The following is a 16,088-nucleotide window of genomic DNA, read 5'->3' as shown; positions in this document are numbered from 1 at the left end:
TCAACTAATGATGCAGTCACTGAGAATTTTAGCCGATGAAATATCCTCCCAGTAACATTTAGGACAGTGCTTCATCAAACAACTGGACCCCATCACCTGGTCAAGTTGGCACATGAACTTGACCATCATACTGAGGAATAAACATATATTCCTGATTGAAAGATTGGGAGATTTCTCTGTAAATACGAGCAAGCGTGATAAAAATCTAATAGGGCTTCTCTGAAATCCTAATCAAGAGACTTTGTAGTATAGTGGGTAAGAGCTCTGGACCTGTGTGATCATGGAAAAATTAACTACCCAAAACTTTAGTTTCCTCATCCATAAAATAGAGAATATATTATTTTTTTTCTTCATAGATTTTTTTTTTTTTGGCATGGGCAGGCACTGGGAATCGAACCTGGGTCTCTGGGATGGCAGGTGAGAACTCTGCCACTGAGATACCATTGCAACACCCCATAGAATTTTTGAGTTGGTTAAATAAGTCAATGCTTGTGAATACTTATACAATGTACAGCACATAGTAAATGGTATACATTGTAGCTCTTATGAAAGTGAATGGCTAGAGAAGGGAAGAAGGAAGCTATATGAGAGGACATCAAGAAGGTTTGAAATTCCTAAAGAAATACATGGATTTTATCACATTCTCAGCCTTTTCCCCCCTGAATATTCCTCCCTGCCTTTCATACCATGTCCTGAAAGCATAAATGACCCTTCTCATCTAGAGGAAAAATCTTATTGGAGCTCGTTATGGAGTGATGATTTAGGCAACTGCCTTTTTGGTGTGATCCCAAGTGAAATTTTTGAGCTGGCGCAGAAGTCACTGGCTGGTTTGAACTTCTATGGTCCTGGGATGCACGGATGAACTCTCTGGCTTGTGTCACACTAGGCAGGTGGTTTGGAACCAAGGAGCACAGCAGCTGGCAATAGTAGTTGGAAGATTACCAAGGCCCAGAATATTTTTATCTGTTGTGTATGTGAGTGTGTGAGTGTGTGTAGACTGTCCAGATGAGTGTAAAGACCCTTACCAGAAATCTATAGAGGAGCATTTTCCTCCTCAATTTCCAGACTTTCTTTTTTCTCTCCAATTAGAACTCTGATTTAGGAATCCTGCATGCCACTCTGAAGGTGCCCTTTTTTTTTAATTGTGAAAAATAACATAAATAGAAAAAAGCAATAAGTTTCAAAGCATACCACAACAATTGTAGAATAGATTTCAGAGTTTGGTATGGGTTACAATTCCACAATTTTAGTTTTTTCCTTCTAGCTTCTCCAAGACATTGGAGACTAAAATAATTATCAATGTAATGATTCAGTAGACATACTCATTTGTTAAATCCTATCTTCTCTGTCATAACTCCACCTTCTCCTTTGATCCTTCTCCCATTCTTTAGGGGTATTGGGGCTATGCTCATTCTAACTTTTTCATGTTGGAAAGGGCTGTTGATAATAGGGGATAGGGGGATGGACCTAGCTGATGTTCTGGAGAGGCTGTACCCTCTGGATTTCAGGACTTATCTCACCTGTGAACCTATTTGGAGGTTGTAGGTTTCTGGAAAGTAATCATAGTGCTTGGAATCTCTGTAGAATCTTGGAAAAGTCCTAGGTATTCTTTACGATTCACAGCCACAGTTTTGGTTGGGGTTTGGCAAGTTATGATAAGTAGCAATATCTAGCTGAAACTTGCCTAAGAATAGCCTTTTGACTCTATTTGAGCTCTCTCAGCCACTGATACCTTTTTTGTTACACTTCTTTCCCCCCTTTTGGTCATGAAGGCATTGTTGATCCCACAATGCCAGGGCCAGGCTCATCCCTGGAAGTCATATCCCATGTTGCCAGGAGACTTTCATCCCTGGATGTGATGATGCCCTTTTAAAACTCTTGTAGGTAACTTTGACAACTGCATTTTCCCCCTTTTTCTATCAGGATCGTTCCTGAGAAGTGAAAGATCCTCTTATTAGGAGGCACACAGCAGGGGCTGAGAGACTGTTAGGTAAATAAGTATTTTGTTTTGATATACCTGATTAATCGATCTCTCCTTCCTCCGTTTCCCAGCATCAATAACTTCTGTCACTTTCTGAGTTCCAAGAGAGGGATTTACTTTTGGAGTCAGAAAAAAAAAATCAGTGCTTAAAGGCTTTTCTCCTTTGGGCCCTATTTAGTTGGACCAGCCACAATCTTGTATTTCTCATGATAGACTTTACACAAGATTATTCATTTAATGAATATTTACTAAGTATCTGAAAGGAATAAGGCCTGATACTAGGCATTGAAGGGACTATAAAATATATTAAAAAGTGCTATCCGTCTTTTGCTATCATCTGTCAATCGTATAGATTATAATCTAATAGGGGAGACATGACATGTACAAAAGTGAGTGCAAGGGTAGCTACCATACAAAGCAATAATACTGCCCTAAAAATGATACAGCCTGAGTGTTTTGAGAGGAGAAAGACTTTACTTCTCTTTGAATGGGAGGTAAGGGTAGGTGAGAGCTTCTTGGAAGAGGTGGCATTTCAATTGGGGCTTGAACAGAGGTCTTAATGCAATGTACCTGGTATGGGACTTTTCTGAGAACATAAGCCACAGACATCAATATTCCCTAACTAAAACCTCAAGCTACTGTAGACGTTCCTTCTTGCACTTTTGCAAGCAACACTGTTCCTGCCTGGTATTGCGTGTGTTTTGGCTTTTATTTGCATGGTTGGGGTCTCTGCCTGGCTCTTTGTGGACCTGGGCATCTTGGCCCCACTGTCACGCCCAGTGGCTATTGCTACACACGAGCACAGACTCCTTGTAGGTCTCCAGTTTGTTTCACTTCCTGCTCTGGGCAGGGTGCTATGCTTGAGTTACAATCTTCATTTTGATCCATTTTTGCTGATATATGCCAGTCAAATTTGAATCAGTACCCTGAAAAGAACAGTGGCTCAGAGAACAGGACACCTGGTGCTCTCCTCCCTCCACCACTGATGACTGTATTAATTTTCCTATTGCTCCTGCAACAAATGACCACATACTTTGGTTTGAAGCAACACAGATGTATTCTCTTGTAGTTCTTGAGATCAGAAATCCAAAATGGGTTTCATGGGTCTGAAACCAAGGTATTGGCAGGGCCATGCTGCCTCTGGAAGCAGTAGGGAAAAATTGTTCCCTTGTCCCTTGTAGCTTCTGGAGCTGTATTCGTTGCATTCCTTGGACTTTCCTTCATCTTCAAAGACAGCAGCATAGCATCTTCAAATTTCTTTGTGCCCTCTGCTTCTGTTGTCACATTGCCTCTCTCTCGCTCTCTGACTTCCTGCCCGCATATTTTAAGGAACCCTGTGATTACATCAGGCGCATTCTGATAATTCAGGGTAATCTCCTCCATCTCAAGAGTCTTAACTTAATCACATCTCCAATGTCCCTTTTGGAATATAAGGTAAGACTCACAGGTTTCAGGAATTGGGGTGTGAACATCTTGCAGACCATTATTCAGCCTACCATAATGATCTTGAGTCACCTTCCTCTCCGTGCCTCAGTTTCCTCTTTGTAAAATGAAAGGTTGGTTAGAAGACATCTAAGGTCCTTCCCTGTTCTAATACCCTAGGGTTCTATGACGTGAACATGGATAGTACCCTGAGCATTCTCTTGTGGCTGGACACACTGGAGCATCGTGGGGGTCCTGTACCAGGTGAGGACACTGGGGACACGGTGTGCAGGAGGGGCCCTGATGGAATTGTGTGGGCTCTGATCCAGCTTCTCCTAGAGTCTGTCCTCTTGGCAGGTGCTTCTCCCCTGCTCTGTCTCCCTTCTAGCAGTCTTAGGAAACACTTTCCACAGCTCTTATTAAGTTTCTCCTTCTCTTCAGTGTGACAGGTTAGAGAAAATCCAACCCACTCTTCAGAAGGGAGAATGAGTGTGAGATGTTCTGGTCTGGAGTCCATTTAGGGATGTTTGTTGAATGAATGAAAGAACTGAATTGTTGTAGGACATGCATTCTCAATATGAGCAAAAACTAGAGTTTGGTGATGGTTGTGGGGGTGGATGGTGAAAAATCTTACTCTTTAAATACAATGCACATATATACACATATATATATACACACACACACATGCACGCACATACACACAGTACATATACTGTATATATGTGGAATTAAAGTTTTATACAGGGGTGATTAGGAAAAAAAGTCTATAAAGGCTCTTCAGGGGGATCATAATGATGAAAACATTGAGAAACGTGGATTTAGACCTCTTACCTTTTGCTTGATTTGTCATAAAAAAAATCTCTTTCCTCTCCTCATAGAGGGGAAATAATTCTGATGCCACTGCAACATTTGAAGACTCGTTTATTCCTCCCAAAGCCCTCCTTCAAAGGGGAGCCCACATCTAAGCTCTCCCCAAGACCCTGCTGCTCACCGTGCATGGAGCCCGTGGGCTGTATGTTGTGGCTGTCCGAGGGGTCCCATGCTGGCTGCAGGAGGGAGATTAATATGAGGCAGATTTAGGTTCCAATTCCTGCTCCTCTGCTTGCTGTGTTTCCCTGGGTAAGTTGCTTAACTTCTGGAACCTCAGTTTCCTCCTTTTCAGTGCACAGAGATAGTAGCACCTGCTTCATGATGTAGAATTAAAATAAGACACTATATGAACCACCCATGATGAATAGAGGGTGAGCAATCAATGTACATTCCCTGCTGCTGTCACACCAAGGTTAACTGTGTCCTTTTTCTCCCCTCCCCTCCCCACCCTTCCCCCACCTTTCCCTTTGAGCCTTTCTTTTCTTTCTTTTGTAGTTGGTGAGGGGTGGGGAGCGCTTGAGAGAAGATTTTTCTATTGCTCCTTCTGGGTTCCAGGCACATCTGAGATTATTATCAGCCAGCATTTGAGTGTTGCAAAGCCTAAGCTTCTTATGGTAACGTGGGCCCCGTGTGAAGGGACTTTTCTCAGTACTAGGTGATGCTAATTGCCAACTGATCAGAAGCCAGAGTTGCTTTCCTTTGTTTAATAATTTACATCTTCTCTGAGAATACTGAGCTAAAGTTTAAAATTACCCAAAGGGATGATTTATCTAAATGCCAACAAAACTGAACTGCAGTAAACTCACCCGACCCCCCTTTGTGGGCTGCCACTCAGTACCCAAATGCCAGGTGGCTTTTGAGCGAGTGTGCACATGACGCAGTAGGAGAGTTAAGCTCTTGAGATGTGAGGTCTCAGCTGAGCCAACTCTGTGGTTGTCACCAGCTCCTGCTGGCTGAGAAGCATGGCAGGGCTCATAAAAATGAGCGCATTACAGTACTGTGCCCCATTGTAGGCCACTGTGCTTAATTCTTCATTCATTTATACATTCACTCATCAAGCATTTATTGACTGTCTACTGTGCGTCAGGCACTCTGCTTGGCATTTTGAGTAGTTACAAAGATGGAGATTTCTACTCCAAAGCTGCCCACAGTGTAGTGTAAAAAATATGTATTACTAGCTCTCCATCCCCTCCCCCTCATCCATACCCCATATGTAGCAACAGGGCAACAACCCCTTCCTGTATTTTTCATCTTTTGTAGCATTTTGAAGGTGGGGGATGGGTGCACATGTGTGTGAAGGCATAAGACAGGAATAGCAAGAATAACTGTTTAATGAACCACTACAATGTGCCAGGTATGGCACTAGGCATTTTATATATAGTTTCTTATTTAATTGATATGTCTGGGAAGAAAAGAGGTTTATGAGAGTGAGAGAGAGAGAGAGAGATCTGGGATTTTCAGGAGTGGCCTTCTGTGATTAGACTGAGAAACCCAATTTCTCTATACAAAACATATTAGTTAATAAAGGTCTGTTGTTATTTGATTGTGTTTAATTTCCTGGAAGAGTCTGTACCATAAACTGACCCAGGAGATGAAGGAAACACTCTCCCTTGTAGTAAGGCTATGATAGCCATCCTTGAGGTGCCACCAGTTGGCCCAGTAAAGCTGAGCTGATTTTGCACTTTCTGTTCCCTCTGGCTATAATGATCTTCCTCTGACAGCTGCATGTCCTTTTCTTGCACCTCTTTCAGGTCTCTCTGCAAATATCACCATCTCAGGCAGGTCTTCCCTGTCTACTCTATTTAAAAGTAAGCATGCCCCTATCACCCTTGCCAGTTCAATTTTTCTCCGCAGTACATACCACCATCTAGCATTGCATATTTTACTTGTTTATTATGATTATTTTTTCATTGCCTCCCTCGATAAAGTCTTAGCTTCACAAGAGCTGGAGTTTTGTTATTTCTGTTCCCTGATGTATCATTAGTACCCAGGATGGTGCCTGGCCCCGAGTAGGTGATCAATCAATATTTGTTATTATTGACCTGATCCTATTAGGAAGAAGGACACTGTGAGGCCTGGAGATGGAGTGAGACCTTCCCTACAGTGGCAGGATTAGAGAACATAATATTCGTTCACCAGTTCTTTCATTCACTAGGTATTTATTGTGCAACCGAATTGTGCCTGGTACAGTGCTAGATTTTGGGGTAAACATAATAGTGACATTGTCTTTGCTTTTAGGAAACTCAGTCAACTGGGGGGAATGGACACATAAGTAATACTGATCATAGCTCACATTTATTGGAGCATACTATGTGCCAGGTGCTGTTGCAAGCACCTTCGTGTATATTAACACCTTTAATTCTGACAGCACAATGAGGTAGTCAGGGTTCTCCAGGGAAACAAAACAAACAGGAGATATATATATATATATAATGTAAGTATTATGAGATTTTAAAATAGGCATCAGCTAACGTGACTGTGGGGATGCCCTAATTCCATAGAGCAGGAGGCAAGCTGGGAACTCTGATGAAGGTTTTTGATGAGTTCCCCAGGAGAAGCTGGCTAGCTGAAGTAGAGAGGGAAATTCTCCCTTCTGCCTGCTGAGATCATCAGTTCTCCCTTTAAGGTCTTTGACTGATTGGGTGAGACTCCTCTCATCATTGAAGGCACTCTCCTTAGTTGATTGTAGATGTATTCAGCCATCGATGCAATCCATTTACCGATGGTTTTAAATCCACAAAGTATCGTCACAGTAACAATAAGACCAGTGCTTTCCTGACTATACAGCTGGACACTATAACCTAGCTAAGTTGACACATGAACTTAAGCATCGCATTACTCTTACACCCATTGCAATACAGTATGGTAAGTGTTCTAACTGAGGTGTGAATGAGGTACATGGAAGCAGATTACATCTTCACAGGGCACTTTATTCCACAGCTGGGGTATGGATGGGATGGGAGGTGGGGGAATGGGGAATGGGGAGTTGGGGGATGACAGGTAGGGAAAGGGGGTATGGTGGTACAACTTTGAGAGGCATGTGTGCAGCAAGCACTCTCCTGCTCCCACCCACACCAACGGGCTTTTAGTTGCTAGACACTTCTACCCCATCTCACTCAATCCTTGCTGCTCTAGACCTGGTCTCCCTGAGCTCAGCAAATGCCCTCATTCCAACCCATGTGACTTGCTGCTATTTTTTGATCCCAAGTTTGCAGGTCTCTTCAGTGTTCAATGGCAGGCAGGATGGCTCAGCCCAGATATCCAAATTCTCCCGTCCTCACTCTCACAGCTGCAACCTCAGGCATCTGTTTTGAGTCTCACTGAACTCTATGAGTGGGGAGGAACTGTGAACAACCCCCCAGATCCCACAAGTGCTGGAAAACCTCACCCTCTGCAGGGACCATGAAGGTCTACATTTGCTAAAAGGATCTTTGAGTCTCCAAAAGAAGAAAGTTTAACACTTTCAACCCTCTCACCTTGTCTATTCTCCACTCAGGCACTTCTGAGTCTTGGGTGACCACCCTTTGAGCTTCATAACTCTAGGAGGTCACTTGTCTTCCTCGCCTAATGATGTGTTACAGAAAACAAGCTTCCATTACCTGCAAAAGTGTGACGGGAACATGAATATTAATAACTCCCACGGGTTCCCTGCAAACATCCATCACCATAGCTTAGAAGGCTTGTTCTGACTTGCTTGGCATGGGGGTAACTGCTCAGCAGAACAGTAATAAAGCATTCATGAATCCAGCTTAGGCGGACCTCTTCCTGGGGCTTTGAACTCCAGTGCTCCTGCAGGGGCTGAGATGGGGGAATGTGTTCTCCTTCGCCTAAGCTCTGGCAGGAAGCTATTTGACTTTGGTCAGTGACAGGAACTGGCAGATGTGCTAGGACCCCAGTGGAGCTGGAGCAGGGATTTCTCTTTATCCAAAGGACTGCTCTCACTGGTGACAGCATCTTAGTAAGGAGGTGCATTAGATCTGAATCAAGTCATGGAGGGATGGCTGAAATCTGGAGCTGGAGTCCATCTCAATCCCAGCACAGAATCGTAGAACTCTAGGGCTCAGAGATAATCATTTTGGGTAAACAGAGGGCACAAAAAGGAGAATAATAGTCCCAAGTCAGTGGCAGAGCCAGGGCTAGAGAATCTGGACATGACCATTTCCCTTAGGGAACTCTAGGGCAAGGGTACATCAGGATACTGCTGTCCTTTTATCCAGAGTTTCCACCTAAATCTGCTGATATGTTCTTCTGGAAATTTTCAAGTATATGCCATTTCTGTCCTTGAAAGTCTATGCCTGGAGCTTAGGAGGTCAACTCAGGATCTCACAGGGCTGACCCCAGGCAGTAGAGAGATCAGGAGGCTCATAGATTTGCATCTTAGGCAGTGCTGCTGTAGACAAACTTCTCCCAGGATCTGGAGGACATTCCTGGCAGGGCTGCAGAACGGATGGAAAGCAAGGAGAATGGAATACCTCGGGGTTGAGCAACGTGGACACCCAATATATCCAAATAGTATTTCCACATGTCATCAAATATAAAATAGTATTAATGTAATAGTTTACATTTCTTGTACTGTTTTCAGAAACTGTTGTATACTTTACACTTAAGGGCATATCTCAAATCAGACTAGCCGTTTTACACTGCTCGGTAAATACATGTGGCTGGTGGCTACTGTATTGGACATCACAGGTCTAGGGAGTTTATAAAGTCCAGTAAGCTCACTAGGACCTCATAGTAACTGGGCATATCCTCCATCTGGGTGAGATACAAAGTCCCACTACCTTTGGGAGAACCACATCATAAGGATTTGGGATCAAAGGGTCGAACAGGGTGCTCTGATTGTTCAACTAAGTAAAAAAAAAAAGATGTATTTAAAATGATATCTAGCTAACCTCTTGCATTATTTCCCTGAAAAATGCCATCAGGAGGTTGTAATTTCTTATTTCTTTGAGGTGAAGGTTAACATACCCCATTTGGAAGGCGACTGAGTTAGCTTTAATGCAACTCTCAGGACTTATATATTGGTCCCTAAAGTTTTCATATAGTTAAAATAAACAACTATGTGCAATAGTTGAACAATACCCTTTGCCTCTTCCAAAATACTCAATTTTTTTTTTCTTTTGAAAAATGAGAAATGAAGGTTTTCTGGTTAAAAAGAAGGTGATCATGTAGTAATGAGAGCTTTAGAACAATCTGAACCAGCCTCGATACAGCCCGCTGTAGTTTTTAATCCTCGATTTGAAGGCTTTGCAGCATCTCATTAGTCTGGAGTCACGCTACAGATGATTCCATATTGAGTGAGTAATTAGATGTGACACAGAAGCAGGGGGATGGATTAGCGACACACTCAGGAGCCCCTCTGAGGGGCCTGTTCGGTCTCTGCCCGCTAGGGAAGGTGTGGAGATGCTTAGCCGGGGCTCCTAGAAGGTGGGTGCTGGTGCAAAGCTCAACCAACACATCCTTCCGTATCTGCAGGCCAGGGCGATGTGTGGGGAGAAGGAAGTGGGGTCCCATGTAGGAGCCACAGAGGGTCCCGGGGCTTCTGCTGTTGCTGGTCCTTGCTCTGCTAATGGCGGGATCTGATCCCGGCTTTCCCGGAGCAGGCTGCTTCTTCCATCCACAGGAGGGGGAGGGGCTGCCCATGTTTACTCTTAAGTCAGAGTGGAGATGCTGCCTCTTACCCAGGGCCCCTCTGAAGCCTGCGCATATCTGACAAAGCCAGCCTTTGTCTACAATGAGGAAAAACAAGAGCATTTCCTCGTTTTTTACAGTGTCAGTGAAACACATGTTCGTGGAATCGAAGGCTTGGATGGGAACTCACGTTCTGTTTCCAGATACCTGAAAATCTACCCTGCTTCTGAAAGTCTGCCAAGGAAGGAATTTATAGAATCTTTTTGGAAACAAGTTTTATTTCTTGTTAGCTTTCAAGCAACAAATATTGAGCACCTACTCTGTGCAAGGTATTAGGAGATAAGACATGAAAGGAAATAAAAGACACCACTTCTGTTTTAAGGGGCTCATGAGACAAACATAAAAAGATGGGAGATGAGAAGTGCCAAATGGATGACAAGGCCAGTAAGTCCTGTGGAAGTTGCAAATGGGGAATGATATGGGCTGGGCTGGAGAGAAAAGATGTCCTGCTGCAATTGAAATTCAAGATGGGGTTGGATAGAGCAGGATGGCCTGATGTGAGAAAATCCTGGTCTCCCTTCTGCCCTCTTTTTTCCTTTTCAGTGACTACAATGGTTCAGCAGCAATGCAAGGCACCAGGACCACAAAGATGAGTTAAATTTGTTCTTGGTCTCTATGAATTAACAACCAACAAATACAAATTTCCAGAAACTTGGTCTTCCATAAAGATGTGGCTCATGACACTCACTCACTTATTCAGCGAATATTTATTAAACATATGTTATATGCTCAGCCCTGGGCTTGATACTAAGGACACAGTGGGAAACCACACAGACATAAGCCTCATCTTTATAAACTACATGGTTTAGAAGGGTGGGAGACAGCAAATAAAGAATTACAAGTATGGTGAGAATTATGAAAAGGGACCAAAAGAGTGTTATGTGAGTATATAAAGTAGTAAAGTTTTTCAGCCTGGTCTGGGAGAGAGAAGCCTTCCCTTCAGGGAGATGTTTAGGTTGACACTAAAATGCAGAACTCCGTTCAATAGGTGCAGGGGGAAAGGCTGGGGAATGAGGGGAGAAGAACGTGTCGCCCATCAGAAGGAAGAGGCTGCACAAAGATCCAGAGCACAGAGGGTGTACTTTTGAGGAATTGATAAAAGAAAGGAGATGAAACCTTGTCAACAGACAAGTAGAACATATGGAATAAAAATAAATAATAGGGGGAACAAATGTTAAAATAAATTTAGTTTGAAATGCTAATGAAAGTGAGGGGAAAGGGGTATGGTATGTGTAATCTTTTTTTTTTTTCTGTTTTCATTTTATTTTTCTGTTGTCTTTTACTTTCTTTTTCTGAATTGATGCAAATGTTCTAAGAAATGATGAATATGCAACTAAGTGATGATATTGTGAATTATTGATTATATATGTTAATGTTTTAGTTCATTTGTTAATTTTTTTTAATTAATAAAAAAAAAATTAAAAAAAAAAAGGAGACGAAGCCTAAGTGCCTCGGTGGGCACTTCTGGGCTGGAAAGTAACCACATGTCCCCCTGGCACACTGGTCATCACAAATCAAAGCTAAAGCCACATCCCCTCGAATCTCTCGCTGTTGGATGTTGGGGTGGAGGATCCCTCCCTGCACAGTCTCTGAGGGAGAGTGGAGAGCAGGTGCATCTTGGGTAGGAGGGTCCTCTGCTCTGGTCCCTGCACCTGCTGCCTTCCCACCTACCTCGGTGAAGGACTCAGAGATGCTTCCCATCCACGAGCGCTGTCCCACCAGTCCCTGGGTTATTCTGACTGTGAAGGAAGTGTACAGACCATGAGTTCCTCAAGGGCAGGGAGGCTGTCTTTGTCTCCCCAGTGTGAGCAGGGTGCCTGGCACACAGGAGCTCGGTGAGTGTGTCTCTGCAGTGTCAGGGTGGACGCCTGGCATCTGAGATTTTCTTATGTTGAGCTGAGCCCTGAAAGCCTGAGAAAGCTCCAAGTGGTGGCTGTTTTTAATGTCAGATGGTTGATTGGAAATTGGGCTTGCACCTCAGTTTCCCCACTAAATATTCCAGTAACCTGTGAAGGCTAGAGTTCTGTCCAGGAATCCCAGCTACCAGTGACTGGTGAGTAGCTGCTGAGGGTAGAGATAGCGTTAGATACTGTGAGGACAGCATACAAGATACAAAATAAACACAGCAGATGACACGGGTCCTGATCATGTGCCTCTGAGGTTTGTAATAATTTAATGTGCTGGATTATCATTAGTGTTTTGAAAACACGAAAATCATCTTGTTTCATTACTTCAAAGGAAGAGATGATTCTTATTATAAATATGACACTTGAGTAATTTCATCCTTTTTAAGAAATTGGTCTTCGCAAGCATCAACCGTTGCTTTTTTCTTTTCACAGTTGACAGCGTAGCAGTTTTAACATTCATTACATTTTTATGTTATGAAATCCACATGAGATAAAAAAGTGGCACTGATTTAGGAGATGAAATGAAGTCCAAATTTTTAAATTTGATGCTCAAAACCTTTCTTCTACCAGATAAGTCCTGAAACCCAGAGGGGCCAGCCTCTCCAGAACATCAGCTAGTCCCATCCCCTGTCCTGTATTGTCAATAGCCCCCTCCAACATGAAAAGGTTAGAATAGGCATATCCCAAATACCTCTAAAGAGTGGGAGAAAGATCAAAGGAGATGGTGGAGTTATACAGAGAAGGTAGCATTTAACAAATGAGTATGATTGCTAAATCATTATATTGGTATTTCTTTTAGTCTCCAGTATCTTGGAGCAGCTAGAAGTAAAAACCTAAAATGGTGGAACTGTAACCCATACCAAATTGTGAAATCTGTTCTAAAACAAACTGTTGCGATGTGCTTTGAAATTTATTGCTTTTCTGTATATATATTATTTTTCACAAGAAAGAAAAAAAAAGTTGATTGTGATGATAAATGCACAGCTACATGCTGAGACTGTGAACCATTGATTGCACACTTTGGAGGATGACATGGCATGTGAATATATACCATGTGAATATATAATACATATCTGTAAAAAATAAAATAAAAAGATAAAATATGAAAAGCAAAAAGAAAGTAGTTAGGAGTTGCAGTGTGTGGGGAGGATGTGACTACAAAAGGATAGCAAAAGGGAGTTTGGGGGAACTGATGGAAAACTAAACAATACATGTGTTAACATCTGTAGAACTGTACCGTGACAAAAAGTCAATTTAACTACATACTAATTTAAAACATAAAACTACAAAAAGAAGAAAATAAGAAAAAACAAAAAAGAAAACACAAAATAAAATTATAAAAAAACACAAAACAACAATAAACAAAACAAAACAAACTTTTCATCTAACTTCATCCCCCTTCCATTGTTTCTTTCCACGTGTGCCACCTTCTAGGTTTTCTCCTCCACGTTTTAACTCCTGCATCCCCTCTGCCTGGAATTCCCCTTTGTCTTCACATGCCTGAATTCCCTTCCACGAAGACCTCTCCTTTTCCCCTTTCTGTTTACTTTTCCTCTTCCTGCTCCCTGTCTGACTTCTTTCTCTAGGCTGCTCCCTCATTTTCCCGTGTTCTTCCTTCGCATCTTTCACTTGATTGGCAACTCAGACTTGTGTTCTTATACATTAGCTATGTCAATAGCTAATATCGATTTTCAAGTGCCAGCTAGAAGACTAACCACAAAAAGACTTTCTCATCATACAATTAAAGCTGTTCATTTTCAATGAACTACTGCGGAGGAGTGGTTGAGAATACAGGCTTCAAAATTCAGCTTTGTGGCGTATTAGCTTTATAACACTGGGGCAAGTTACTTACCTTCTCTGAGTCTTAGTTTTCTCATCTGTGAAATGGAGATGATCAACCCTATCTCATGGGCTCACTGTGAGTGGCACATAAGTATTATGTGTAAAATACTTAACATAGTTTCTGACAAGTAATAAGCACTCAATACTTGATAGCTGTTGCTGTTATAATACCCATTGTAACATTCTCAAACTACTATTTATAATGTTATTCCAATTAAAAATACTTTGCCAATAGCAGCCAGCAACCTTGTAAGCAAAATTTGGATGTTATCCAGCCGTGGACTGCCTCTTCCTCTGAGAGTGGAGAGCCGACTTGCCTTATAGCACAGAACGATTCACAGGTGGTACCAGGAATGCAGCGAACATACTTAACTCCCTCGTCTTTGTCTTAAGATCACATCAAGCAGCTGAACACAGTCATTTTGGCGCAAAACCAGCAGGAAATGGGTATTCAAGATTCAGTCACTTGTTTCAGTGCTGTTCACAGCTCCCACTTTCTTTCGTGGAAGCTCTTCGGACCTGTGACGTGGCCCGTGTGCTGAGAGTGCAGGCCACATTTTGTAGACACCGCCTTTGGGGTCCAGACAGTGCAGGGGAACCCCCCTGAGCTGAGCACGGGCTTCTCTCATCACACCCACCCTTCCACCCGATGCCGTCAAGGCTGTGAGGATAACCGGCTCACATCACATTAAGAAGAATCACCGTGATCACTAATGGGTAGTTAGGGAAAGCGTTCCAGTTTAAAGGCTTTCATAGGCCGTGAAAGCTGGTGAGTAAATAACCGTTTATCAGCCAGTTACTCAGAGGACGCTGCATGGAACCGTGTTTCAGGACTTCCAAACGCTTAGATGCCATATATCATAAGGGAGCATAAAAGTTACGAATGGAGAGGCTGTAAAGCTGAACACCTGTTTACCTCAGTGAAGGTTTTATTTACATGCCCTCCAGCAGATACTTAAATATGCTTCGTACAGAGACTGCTGATCACAGCTTCTAGCTGAGTTCCTAAGTGGAAATGCGGCCAGTAGATGCCAGTTGCAGTGTGGTTTCAGGGGCCTGGGAAAGGCCCTTTTGGCTCCAGCCCCCAAACCCATTTTGCTTGCTTGAAGCTTAAGATTTCTTGAAATTTCAGAAAATTCACCTTGGCAAATTTAGTGTGGGATTCAGTTTTAAATACTGCTTAATGTACACATAGCCAGCATTTTTAGAGGACTACGTTCTTTATTGAGTGCTTCCGTGTGTGTGATCCCCTTTATCCTCAAACACTCCAGTAAGCTTAGTCATCATCACCCCCAAATATAAAGGGGGCCTGGGACTTGGAGATATTAAATGACTTGTCTGAGGTCACACACAGATTGTGGCGTAGTTGGAACTGGAATCTGGTGCTTCTGGTGATGCGTCCTTGTCAGTGATTTTTCTGCAGGGTCTTAAATATCTTAGAAACACTTGCATTCCCTGCTGGGATCGGAGCTGTGCTCTGATCCCTGGTCTTCTCGGCTGAAATCCTGGAGGCCTGGGAGGCCGGGCCTGCCCCTAAGCTCCCACCCGCAGGTGGAGTTTTGTTTCTCTGGCCAGACCTTCCAGCATTGGCTGCTGGTGGTGTCTTTTTTCTCTGATTCCTTCTATGGCAGGGATCTACCTGTTGTTGGTTGTTTCTTCATTCATTGAACACAGTTTTATTGAGCATCTATTACTAGGCACAAGACACATTCTTAGAAGCATGAGCTTGCCACACAACTTTAGAACTCTACATTGCTCTGCTGTTTTCCACCTCATGAGATGTCTTAAAGTTGGGCCTTCATTCTCTATAGCGCTTGCCTGCAGGTCAGCCACAGGAACCTGTAGCTTAGTGGGGGAATTGGAGTGACTGAAGGTGATGGTGGGTCATGGTGGGGGAGAGAGAACTTGGGAAATGGGTTCTAGAAGACCTTTAAGACAACGTGCTAGTTTTTTAATATTCTCAAGGCCAGGCAGGTCCTGGCTCTAAGCGAATCAATGAGCGAGTGATTCTGCTGAGTGACAGTCAATGAGCCAAAATAGTAGCGGTATAATTTATAGAAAAGGGTAACAAGAAATAACCTTCAGTGTTGTTTAATAACATTACCTTCACAAGCTGCAATCCTTTAGTTTTACAGATACTAGTGGTAATACTTGAATGAATTTTATCTGAATTTCTACTCTATTTATTTCCCCAGTAGTTTCATTTCGAAAATCACCTTTTCTGAATGACAACTCAATCAATTCAATAACATGCAATTTTACACAGTAGGAACCTATTCCCGCATCCCCCTTCATACTTGTAATTGTCGGCTGCTTTTCTGAGTAACCTGTCTGTGTTTCAGAGCCAAGTTATTTTCATCTCCAGACTCCCAAAG

General features: G+C 42.8%; 1 long non-coding RNA gene across 1 annotated transcript; it reads left to right on the top strand.

Annotated features, from left to right (window-relative positions):
* The first annotated feature begins 1,868 nt into the window (after positions 1-1,868).
* LOC143678871 (uncharacterized) lies at positions 1,869-4,846 on the top strand. The gene is made up of 3 exons (XR_013173456.1): positions 1,869-1,990; positions 3,584-3,667; positions 4,284-4,846. It is a non-coding gene; the product is annotated as an uncharacterized LOC143678871 (long non-coding RNA).
* The last annotated feature ends 11,242 nt before the right edge of the window (positions 4,847-16,088 follow it).

The sequence above is a fragment of the Tamandua tetradactyla genome, chromosome 4 (assembly GCF_023851605.1).
Source record: "Tamandua tetradactyla isolate mTamTet1 chromosome 4, mTamTet1.pri, whole genome shotgun sequence".
Classification (NCBI taxonomy): domain Eukaryota; kingdom Metazoa; phylum Chordata; class Mammalia; order Pilosa; family Myrmecophagidae; genus Tamandua; species Tamandua tetradactyla.
The sequence above is the reverse complement of the archived record's forward strand: the minus strand, read 5'-3'. Positions and strand labels throughout refer to the sequence as shown.